This window comes from Myodes glareolus, chromosome 8, assembly GCF_982192425.1.
Source record: "Myodes glareolus chromosome 8, mMyoGla1.1, whole genome shotgun sequence".
Lineage (NCBI taxonomy): Eukaryota > Metazoa > Chordata > Mammalia > Rodentia > Cricetidae > Myodes > Myodes glareolus.
In genome coordinates, this window is record NC_142033.1 from 19,638,960 (window position 1) to 19,649,888 (window position 10,929).

The following is a 10,929-nucleotide window of genomic DNA, read 5'->3' on the forward strand; positions in this document are numbered from 1 at the left end:
CTCTCTGATGAATCTAGCTTGTGTCAAGTTGACATACAAAACTTGCCAGTATGCTCCCCCAGTCTGGGATCACCTGCAAGGTCAGGCTTTTGGCTTACTGTCATCCTGGCCCTGCTCCAAACAGAGGAGTAATTTAAGGCCATAGGTGTCCAGGATTGGAGGACAAACAAAACCAGTCAGTACATGCATAAAACAAACAAACAAGTTGTATTTCATGAATAAATATTGAAATCACATATTTTTCAAATATAATAACATCTATGTCTTTTCTGATGTATGCCTCTAAATATGTAGATATTTAGCTACAGCTACAGTTGTTGAGGATTCAGGCTCTCTACTACTATGTAACAAAGGATAGCATACAAATGAAAACTGTATTCATTAACTTAAAGTTCCAATGGATATGATATCATCTACACAAAGGAAAAAAAAGATTGTTTAATTGTTACTGTTTAGTGATGTTAGAAGACTCACTTTGGAGTTCTTAAGCAGCTGGTTGCTAAATATATGAAAGTTTTCTTCAACAAAAGTTTGAAGCTTGATTTGTTATGATTTGAAGGTTATGATTACTTGGTAAAGGAATTAAGAGTGCTACATTTATTACCTCTTTAATACTGAGGGTTCTGTATATTGTGTTTCAAAAAAGCTCAGGGCTCCAGCTGCAAGGTTTCTGGAAAAGGTGATTGTTGTATACAATTCCATGATTTAGGACCAGAAATTAAGTAACCATATAGTATAATATTCTTATTAAAATAGCCATAAGTCTGTGTGTTTTCAAGATAAGTGATAAAACTTCAACTCACCGAGAAAAGATTTGAAAATATACACAAAGACATTGTTCGAACTTAGGCCAAACAAAACTCCTGCCTGGAAAAGAGGACAGAGGACATAAAGTCTCAGCTATAGCTGAAGAGCTATTGATATTTGGTAGCTTCTGGGAGGGGGAGAGAGAGTTTCTTTACTGGTATGACCTCTGGTGTATAGACCACAACCCAGAGCACTCCTCAAGAGTTGTTGACTTATGCAATGTCAGCTTTATGGTGAGAGAAAGATAAATCTATCATCTAGATAGATTATATATATGGTAGATAGATAGATGATAGATAGATAGGTAGATAAATAGATAGATAGATAAACAGATAGTAGAGAAGATGAAAAAGTGGGAGTAGAGGAGGGAGTGGGAACTGGGATTGGTATGTAAAATGAGAAAAGATTGTTTTAAAATAAAAAAGAAAGTATTTTCATGGGAAATGAGGAAGTGAAATGAAATGAAAGATCACTAATTAATAGCAATTGATTTGTTCAAGTACGTTTTAAGTGAGGATTTTTGAATGCTGAATGCTCATGGGCCTGACTCTGAGTTAAAGTGTCCGTCTGCCCTTTTGTTCTGACACTACGAATATTAGGAGAGGGTCAAATGCAGGCCATTTACTTTGGAAAAATGTAAAAAAATAAAAAATCATGTTATAAAGCATTTTTTAATTCCTCATTTTCCCTACTGAATTGTAAATATTGCTTCCTGACAGATGAGGTATTAGGGATGGGAAGGTTAATTTATATTAGCCTCTGTGTGTTGACATAAGCCTGAATAAAAGGTACATGGTGTGCAGTCACCAAGAGGAGCACTTAGTACCCTTGGCACACAGACTGGAACTCAGAGTTCACATTCCAAAGAAATATTGTTCTTAGGGCATAACAATTTTAAAACTATCAGTTGTACTGAATAATAGAGAAATATCTATTTTATCTATAAATTGTTATTCATAGAATGTGTTATTTAGTTTGTATTCATTTACATGAAGAAACTTGCTAGAAGACTAGTTACTAGTGACATTGGCATTAAGATGGGAGGATGCCTCTGAGATCAAAAAACCCTCTGCTGCAGACAGAATAATCTGAAATAATGGTGAGAACTCTTAACTATCATAATTTAGTATTACTTGTCTTGAAAAATCACTGGATGTCTTAAATTTGGGTTTTTGTAAATCATTTACTTTCTGGAAAATGCTAAAGCTAAAGCTTGACAAACCATAAACGAAAGCTTTCCTGATACACTCATGGGCCGTTGGTAGAACGTAGGCTGAAGGTAGAATCCTTTGATATAGGATGATGAAACAAGGTTGCTAACTATATACTTGGAAAATGTACAGAATTGGGAGTTAGTTGTTTTCAACATAGTGTTTATATGAAAGAGAATACTTCCTCCTTTTCTCTAATGAAGGAAGTGATAGAAACACCCATCTGTACCATCCTTGCAGGGGACCACAGAAGTAAGGTGACTTTTCTAATTATTTTACAGATGCTTTGGTATTATCACTTTCACTTTGACATTCTAAAAATACAAATTCCTCTCTTTGGAATTAGTTAAGAAGAAGATCCTTGAGGTCTAATTGAGGTTAGCAAGTTTCTTGATGCTTTGTAGCCAATTCTAGTAGCAGAATAATAAGCCTCAGAGATAAGGTATATGTCTAATACACTAAAAATGAGTTTGTCCCCTAAGAAATACAGCTTTCTAAAAATGCTGACAAATTGTTCCAATATACATAGTCATTGTAAATTACAATAAATTTCCTAAAATTGATCATGGCTGGGAGAGAGACTCGTGAACCCATTACCCTGGTTAAGGATCTAATAGAATTTAGTAGTTGACTGAGAAAGGTGGAGTCATAGTCCACTGCTAAGCTGCCTTGCTCAAATAAATAACCTGTTCCCTGCCATGTTCAGAAGGGAATTTTCATGAATAGTTGCTGATGAACTCACATGTCTCTGGTCAGACAGCACAGTATGGCCACCTTTATTTTTGGGTGAACTCTCCCTGCATCCGTATTGCGCCAGCTCTCAAGAACTTTAGTAAATCTCACACACATTTACTCTTGGAAAACTTTAGCCTTTTTTCTCCTCTGTTTCCTTTTCTTCCTTTTCCTCTTCTCCCTTCTTTTTATAGCATTATTCCCATAGCTCATGAGTATTTTGCTCTCTTCTGTAGTAAAAATGCAACATGAAATCTATGGTGTAAGCACCCCATGTCTGCCTCATTTCCCTTTACCCTTTGAATAAAATGTGTTGCTTATAATACTCACTGTCTCCAGATTCTCTCTGTCTCTCTTCCACGAACACTTCCTAATGAGACTTTGAGACATATTATAGATAGTTTTAATGGCACCTTGCCCCAAACCAGAAGCACCTCATTAGAGAGAGGTGGACCACAGAAGAATTGTCCTGATTGTTTTGATTGACAGGAGAAGGACCATCCCAATTGTTTGAGAAACATTCAGATTGCAATATAGATTTCTTTCAAAGGGTTTTTCAGAAAATAAATTACCTGCTTGGTTTACCTTCTTGCAGTGGAGTTGGCTTTTCTTGCTGTTGTTGCTTCTTCACTGATACAAGAGTCAGTGTATCTAAGTTTTCATCACGGAACACAGTGACAAGTGGCTCTCTGAACTACAGGAGTCATATTGGGATCACTGTGGCACTGGCCTCTGGACTAACTACTGGTCATGTCCCCTCAACTGTTCTAGGACTCTTCTGACTGTTGAGGTATTCATCTTCACAGACCCAGTACTAAGTACTCAGACTCTTAAATGTGATTCGAATGTCATTGCTAACTAAAGATCCCTTAGAAACCCCTCTCCTGTTTAAAATAAGTATTTTGTTTTGTTTTGTTTTGTTTCCACCTCTTCAAATGGTTCTAGAAAATTTCTCTGAAATTCTTCATTTTCTCATAAATTTCAGTGCCTAACTGTTTCAGCAACTCTTTTTCATCCTTGAGAGAAATCCTGATTGTTTAATGAAAATGAAATGAAGCAAAACCACAATGAAAATCATTCCCAGTAACTTTTGAATTTTGAAGCATTATCTATATATGTAATGTCCATCTATAAACACTAATTTACTAATAGACTAATGACCACCAAACACTAATTCTTGCAAAAATTGTTGGTTGTAATTTTATTTTTCTACCTATTATCTGTTCTGAACTTCTTTTTCACACAGAATCAACAATGTAATTTTTCAGTGACTACAGGAAAAATGGTCCTTTGTGTAGAGGTCAGAAGACAAGACATGGGAATTGGTACTCTCCTACTACCATGTGGATCCTGGAACTTGGGTTCACACTGTCAGCCTTGGCAGCGAGCACCTTTACCCCCGAGGTCCACACTAACATCTGAGCAGTGGCCATTACTCCTCATTTTCTTCTGTGTAGGAGAAATTTTTCATACATAGATTTTGTATCTCAGCAATGACAATTAAGTAGAGCTCATGCTTTTGTCATTAAATTTTTGGAGTTAAATAATAGTGAAATAAGATATATGATTGGTAGATTTCAGTATGCTTGTAGGTTTTCAGACGGTTGGAAAAATATCTCAGCTTGTGAGGTCTTTCCTTTTTCATTCCAGAACTTTCATGAGAATTCCAGAAGAAATGACAAGAACATTCAAACCCATAATGCAATTGTGTATCCTCACAGAGACTCAACAACAGGTGTCCTTGTTTATCTGGCTTCAGCAAGTGCTGCTCCTAGGTGGACACTGTCTAACAGCGCTCACTAGAGATCCACTGTGACACCTGTTGGGAGGGGGAAAGCCAGTTTTCTCCAGTGGAGTAACACTGAGTATATCAACCTCACCAGGCAGGCATCATGTTCAGTAGCTGATCAACCTGTATTGGACTCCACAGGAAATTTTTGTTGTTGTATTATTTTGTTACAGTTTGGTGTTTTTTTTTCCCATTTGGGTGTTGTTTCCTTGGTTTTGATAGGCTTTATTGTTGTATTATGTTTTTGTAGAAAGAGTTTACATCTGGGTGGGTGGGAAGGGGGAGAGGATCTACAGGTACTTGGGAAGAGGAGAAGAATATTATCAAAATACATTGAAATTTAAAAATTGTGTTAAACAGTATAGAATATAATGAAAAAAGAGAAAAAAAGAAGGGTATAGGGAGGCTTCAGAGGAGTAATTCTCAAACTTCCTAGCGCTTCAACACTTTAATGCACACAGCTCCTCCAATTCCTCATGCTATGCTGACCTTCAACCATAAAATTACTTTTCTTGCTACTTCATAACAGTAATTTTGCTAGTGTTATAAATTGTCTGATGGTCTTAGGCAACTCCCTTGAAAGAGTTGTTTGACTCAGTATGGAGGTCACTATCTGCAAACCATTGCTTCAGAGAAAGAAAATGGAAGGAGAATCTATGTAGTTGTGTTTTAACATCAAAATCCCAGGAATGGTAGGCAAAGGCAGGCAAATATTTGTGAGTTCAAGGCCAGACTCATCTACAAAGCCTATTTCAGAACAGCCAGGGAGGTTAAACAGAGAAATCCTGTCTTGAAAACCCAAAAAACGTAAAAGAATTAATTTTTTAAGTAGTTAATCTAGAAAAAAAAACACAAAATTAAGCTTTTTTTTTTAAAAAAAAAAGTTAATCTAGAAAGCTGGGTACTTTACTTAAATGAATAGATTATATTTTTAAAAACAAACTACACCACATATGCATATAATCATAAGAAACAGTACTAAATAAAATATATAAAATATAAAAAGTTAATGCTAAACTATATAAGTGCACTAAAAGTTAAGTTACATTCCATTAGCAATATATATGATCTATTAACGATACAGTGAAAAACTAATTTTGAACAGTGATAACCTCTACTTTCAAGTTCATGGTGCCATATTAAATTGTATTGCTTATTAAGTTAAATTATACTTCTAAGCTTGTTCTTCTTGACTGAATTTACAATTACAGATTTTTTGGACATTTTACTCTGATCTTATTTTAATCAAATGGTCTTATGGAACGCATAATCTTTCCTGTCTTTCAACTATCATTGTGTGTTATTACATAAGACTTGATTATCAGAATTTTCACATCAAGAAGAAATTTAAAAGATAATTATTAGAAAATAGTGTTATCTTCGTTTAAATGAATTAGGAACTGATAAGGCCCTCATTCTGTTTAAAGGGCAGAATGGTGGGTCTTCACATGACACTATCAATATAGTAGGAGAAAGGGGATCACAGCTTCACCGGGTTAAGTGAGAACACTTCAGACAATCTCATTGGAGCTCATTAGTCAGGGTTCTAGCACAGAGGGAACAACATGACTTTAAACCATGTGAATTATGCCTGAGAGGTTAGTAGAACTGCCCAACCCAAAACACCCTTACCCACAAAATTGACAGTGAGTAAAATGATTTCTTTTTCTTCAAAATATTTAACGGGATAATTTTTTTCATGACAGCTAGTAACAGGTAAAGAAACCAATTATGTAAAAATGATATTAAAATTGTCTATATGAAGTTGTTAATAAATAAAACAATGAATTATATAATGAATGATATATAAGGTATTTTTGATTTGAAAAATCAGTGTCGAGTCAGTAAACTATTTTTAAAAAATTAAGAATTATTTTATGAATATGAGTATTTTACCTGCATTTATGTATGTGCAAGACACTACATGTGTGCCTGGAACATAGTGAAGCCATAGAGAGCATTTGAATTTCATGAACTTGAGTGACAGAAGGTTGTATTTTGCCACATGGTGCTGGGTACCAACCTTACATCATCTGCAAGATGAGCAAGTATTCTTAAGTGCTAAGCCATTCTCCAGATCCTCAGAAATTTAAAAAGTAACATTTAACTCAAAGTTATTGATTTTCTTGAATTAATAGAATGTTTATGCACTGAACGAGCTTATTGCTATTGCATATGCATTCTATGGGAGAGTGATTGCAAGAAATAATGTAAATCGAATGCACACATCTTTGACAGAAATGGGGTGTTGACTTCTGTGTTATATTTGGTGACAGGGAATGTTAAAAGAAAACAGAATATGCTTTGATGTAGATTCTCCATGGAGAAGAGCGGGATTAAAGGAATTGATTCTTGTTTATGCCATCTTCTATTAGCAGATGTGAAAGAGACTTTTTATCTGACATCTCATGGAAATGTCTTCTTGGGCTGATTCTACTTGGTTGAAAACCAGTGTGTACTAGCAGTTCAACTGTGAAAAACCCTTTCCGTAGAGAATGCACTATTTTTATCTTTACTTGTTCTGTGACTCAGCAATATTTATAAGCAGGTATGTACAATCCATGCATTCTTGAATCTGAATGAAGTGTGTTGCTTCTCTCACACACCCTTTCCAATATCATCACAGAAGAATGTCTCTCAGAGAGAAAGTTGTACCTCACTAAATCTGTATGAATTTTATTGTCACCTTTGCATATAAACTAAAACAATGAATGATGAAATCCTCAGCTGTACTTGTTATTAATAAGTATAACATATTTAAAAAACATGCATAAAGCACATTAAATATGTTATTTTTTCTAAATCAAAATATTTGCATATTTAAATGTAGTGGGGATTTTATTCTCTAATATTGTATACTAAAACCTAGTAAACTTAAGTGTACAGCTAGTAATTTAAATACTAATCTTTTAGTATTTAAAAGTATTTAGTATTAGACAGGAAAGACTAATAAACAGATTGACGACTACCTTAATTGTCATCATAGAACTATACCTGGTAACTGATAAAATCAGATGCAGAGATTCATAACTAAAAACTGGACCAAGCTCTTTGGAGTCCGGTTGTAGAGAGGATGAGTGACAATATGAGCAAAGGGATCAAGACGACAGCTGATCCGAGCAAGTAGCAGCTCTCTGATTCTGGCCAGACAAGTGGGGAACCTGCTAGTTCTGACCTAGGTCCTCTGAATGTGAGTGACAGTTGTGTGGCTAGGGAAGTCTGGGCGAGTCCATTAACAGTGAAACCAGCATTTATTCCTAGTGTGTGAACTGTTTTTTTTGTTTGTTTTGTTTTGTTTTTGTTTTATTTTTTTGAGCCATTCCCTATAGAGGCTCAGTCTCGATATTGGAGGAGAGGATGGTCCTGCCTCAAGTGATATGACATTGTTGACTCCCAAGGAGAGGCATCACCCTCTCTAAGCAGTGGATGAGGGGTGGGGTAGGGAAAAGGGGGAAAGACAGCAGGGGAGGGAGAGGAAACTGGGATTGTTATGTAAAATAAGACTGCTTAAAAATAAACAAAAATATAACTCATAATCATAAAGATTAAGAAAGCTAATTCATCTACATAGTAAAGATATTTCAGTTGAAATATTCAAAAAAACTGTGACATTTTCTAGATCCATCCATTTGTCTGCAAATTTCAAGATGTCATTATTTTTTTCTGCAATTAGTACTCTATTGTGTAAATGTTTCTTTATCCATTCTTCATGTGAGGGGCATTTAGATTGTTTCCAGGTTCTGGCTATGACAAGCAATGCTGCTATGAACATAGTTGAGCACATTACGCTTGAGTATATTTTGGATATATCCAAAAGTGGTATTGCTGGGTTTTGAGGAAGGTTATTTTCTAATTTTCTGAGAAATTGCTATACTGATAATGAATGACATAACACAGACCCAGAAAGACAAATATAATATGTACTCACTCATAAGTGGCTTTTAGACATAAAGCAATGACACCAGCCTACAATTCACAATCCCAGAGAACCTAAACAACAATGAGGACCCTAAGAAGGACACACACGGATCTAATCTACATGGGAAGTAGAAAAAGAGAATATCTCCTGAGTACATTGAGAGCATGGGGATCATGCAAAATGGCTGAAGGGGAGGGAAGAGGAAGGGAGAAGAACAGAGAAAAAAGTATAGCTCAATAAAATCAATAAAAAAGAAAAAAACTGTGACATTATGTTACATGAATTAAAGGATGTCAATATTCTGTTTTTATTATTAACAATTGATATATTGGTTATCATTGCCATTGTTCTTATAGTAGACAGTAGAGGCAGCATTCAATGTAAATGGTTATAAAGGAGCCAATGGAAAGATATACCTTTAACAAAATATACTGGGTGGGGAGGTTAAATGTAAGAAAATCTATTTAATCTCTCTCCCTTCAAGATCATGTTCCTCATATCACCGTGTCTACCCAGACTTTATTTAAATTCAACATTTTCTTATTGACAGTTGAGTGTTGCTGACACTGCTGCGAAGAACAGGTAAGAGATTCATAAGCATAATCAATATAAAATGTGCTGTTAGAGAAAGGGGTGTTTAAAAATTTGATTTGTGGAAAGGAATACTGCAACCTGATATTTTTGTTAGTCTTCCTGTTAAAGCTATACTAAATTATTTTATTATTCCTTGGAATGTAATTTTAGACTTACTTTGTATTTTTTAAAATGAATAACCAATGACAAAGGTTTGGGCTGAAACGGAGGTGTATATTTTTTTTTAGCTGCATCCTCTTGGAAATATTAGATTCAGAAATAAGCTGAGTTATTTGCTTTTTTGTTTTATGTTTGTGTTTTTTTCTATCAAGTCTGTGCCTTTCATATTGTTTATAGTTTTAAAGGAAACGTGTAAGAGGAAAGTTAATTTAATTTGGACTGCAGGTAATTTCTTTGGCCTGTTTGAGGAATTATCTCAAATCCCTAACTCTTTGCAGTAGATAGTTAACTTGCTCCTTTGTTGAGCAAGCATAATGTCATAAGTAAGGTTCACATTAAGTCAGGACAAAAGGAAGCATGAGTCTCACAAAGGCCACTTCAGTTCTTACGAGACAACGGTGCAAGCCTGAGCAAGGTGTCAGCATTATGTGGTACTTTCTTTTTCTAAATTATGTAGCCAATTTTAATTTCTGTATCTTTCAGATACAAATGGAATATACTTCATGCAAAATAATTAAAAGTGAGAAAGGAAATACAATTTCTCTACGGAAATCTCAGGTGTAAACAGAGTCAGCTACTCCAGTGACTGCTATGCTTAATACTTTTGTGAACAAATCAGAAAATACTCTATTTACATTCATTGCCTAGGATAAAAATTTGAATATTGCAGTTTCTTTCCAATTATGCCAGTTTCCTTGTTGCAGCGGCCAGATGACATAAGCACAGCAACCATTGTTTTAGGTTTGCTCGTGGTTTATTTCTTCATCTTTATTTTAGACAGCGCCAAGTCTGACCTTGATCTAAGACCCTCCCACCACACTCTCCTCAATGCTAGGGTTGTAGGTAGACACTACCATGCCCAATCATTCCTTTGCTTGCACCCTCTTTCAGAATTTTCTGTGAAAGAGAAACTTAGGTTTACAGTGAGCTTAGGGAACAGGAAATAAAATAAAAAGGCATCTCCTTGTTTGTGGCAATATTTACTTTTAATCTCTTTATATATTTATCTCTACAATTTCTGATATAGTCACTAGTTTAATTTTGGGCCAAAAGTTAATCTAAAATTTAGCCTCCATAGTCTGAAAAAATTTTTAATATTGCCATTTTTCTGAGATGTGTATGTGAAGATCAAGGTTTATGTTATGGCATGATACTGGTCTCATTTGTATACCCTGTTGATTTCACACATCCAAGTATTCCAGACCACAAAATAAAGTCTGAAAATCAGATTCCTCCTGAATTCATCCCTATTCTTTGCTTCACTGACAATTCTTGCTAGAAAATAATATCCTGGGAGAAATTTCTATCATGAATGAGTACAACAGATTATCTGTCATTCTATCTCAGAACCCTTCTCACTTGCTCTCTGTAAGACAAGGAGGAGGGCTTATAGGAGGAACATATTGCATTCTAAATCTATGGTTTATCCTGACATGGTATTTGTTGATTAATAAATATTATTTCATTTTATATGCATTCATTCGTGCTCTACATATGATTGCATAAGAATTAATTCTCTATTATATAATTATACTTGTTATGTAATACCACATTATATACTTCATTTTTAAATTTTATTTACTATACAATAGATGTGGAAAACCTAATTTACATTAATTTTCCAACTAGTAAATGATTTTTCCCAATAAAAAAGTAACAGTATGATACCATATAGAACTGGAACTGACTTCTTGTTAAAGAAGCTAACACGAATAAAG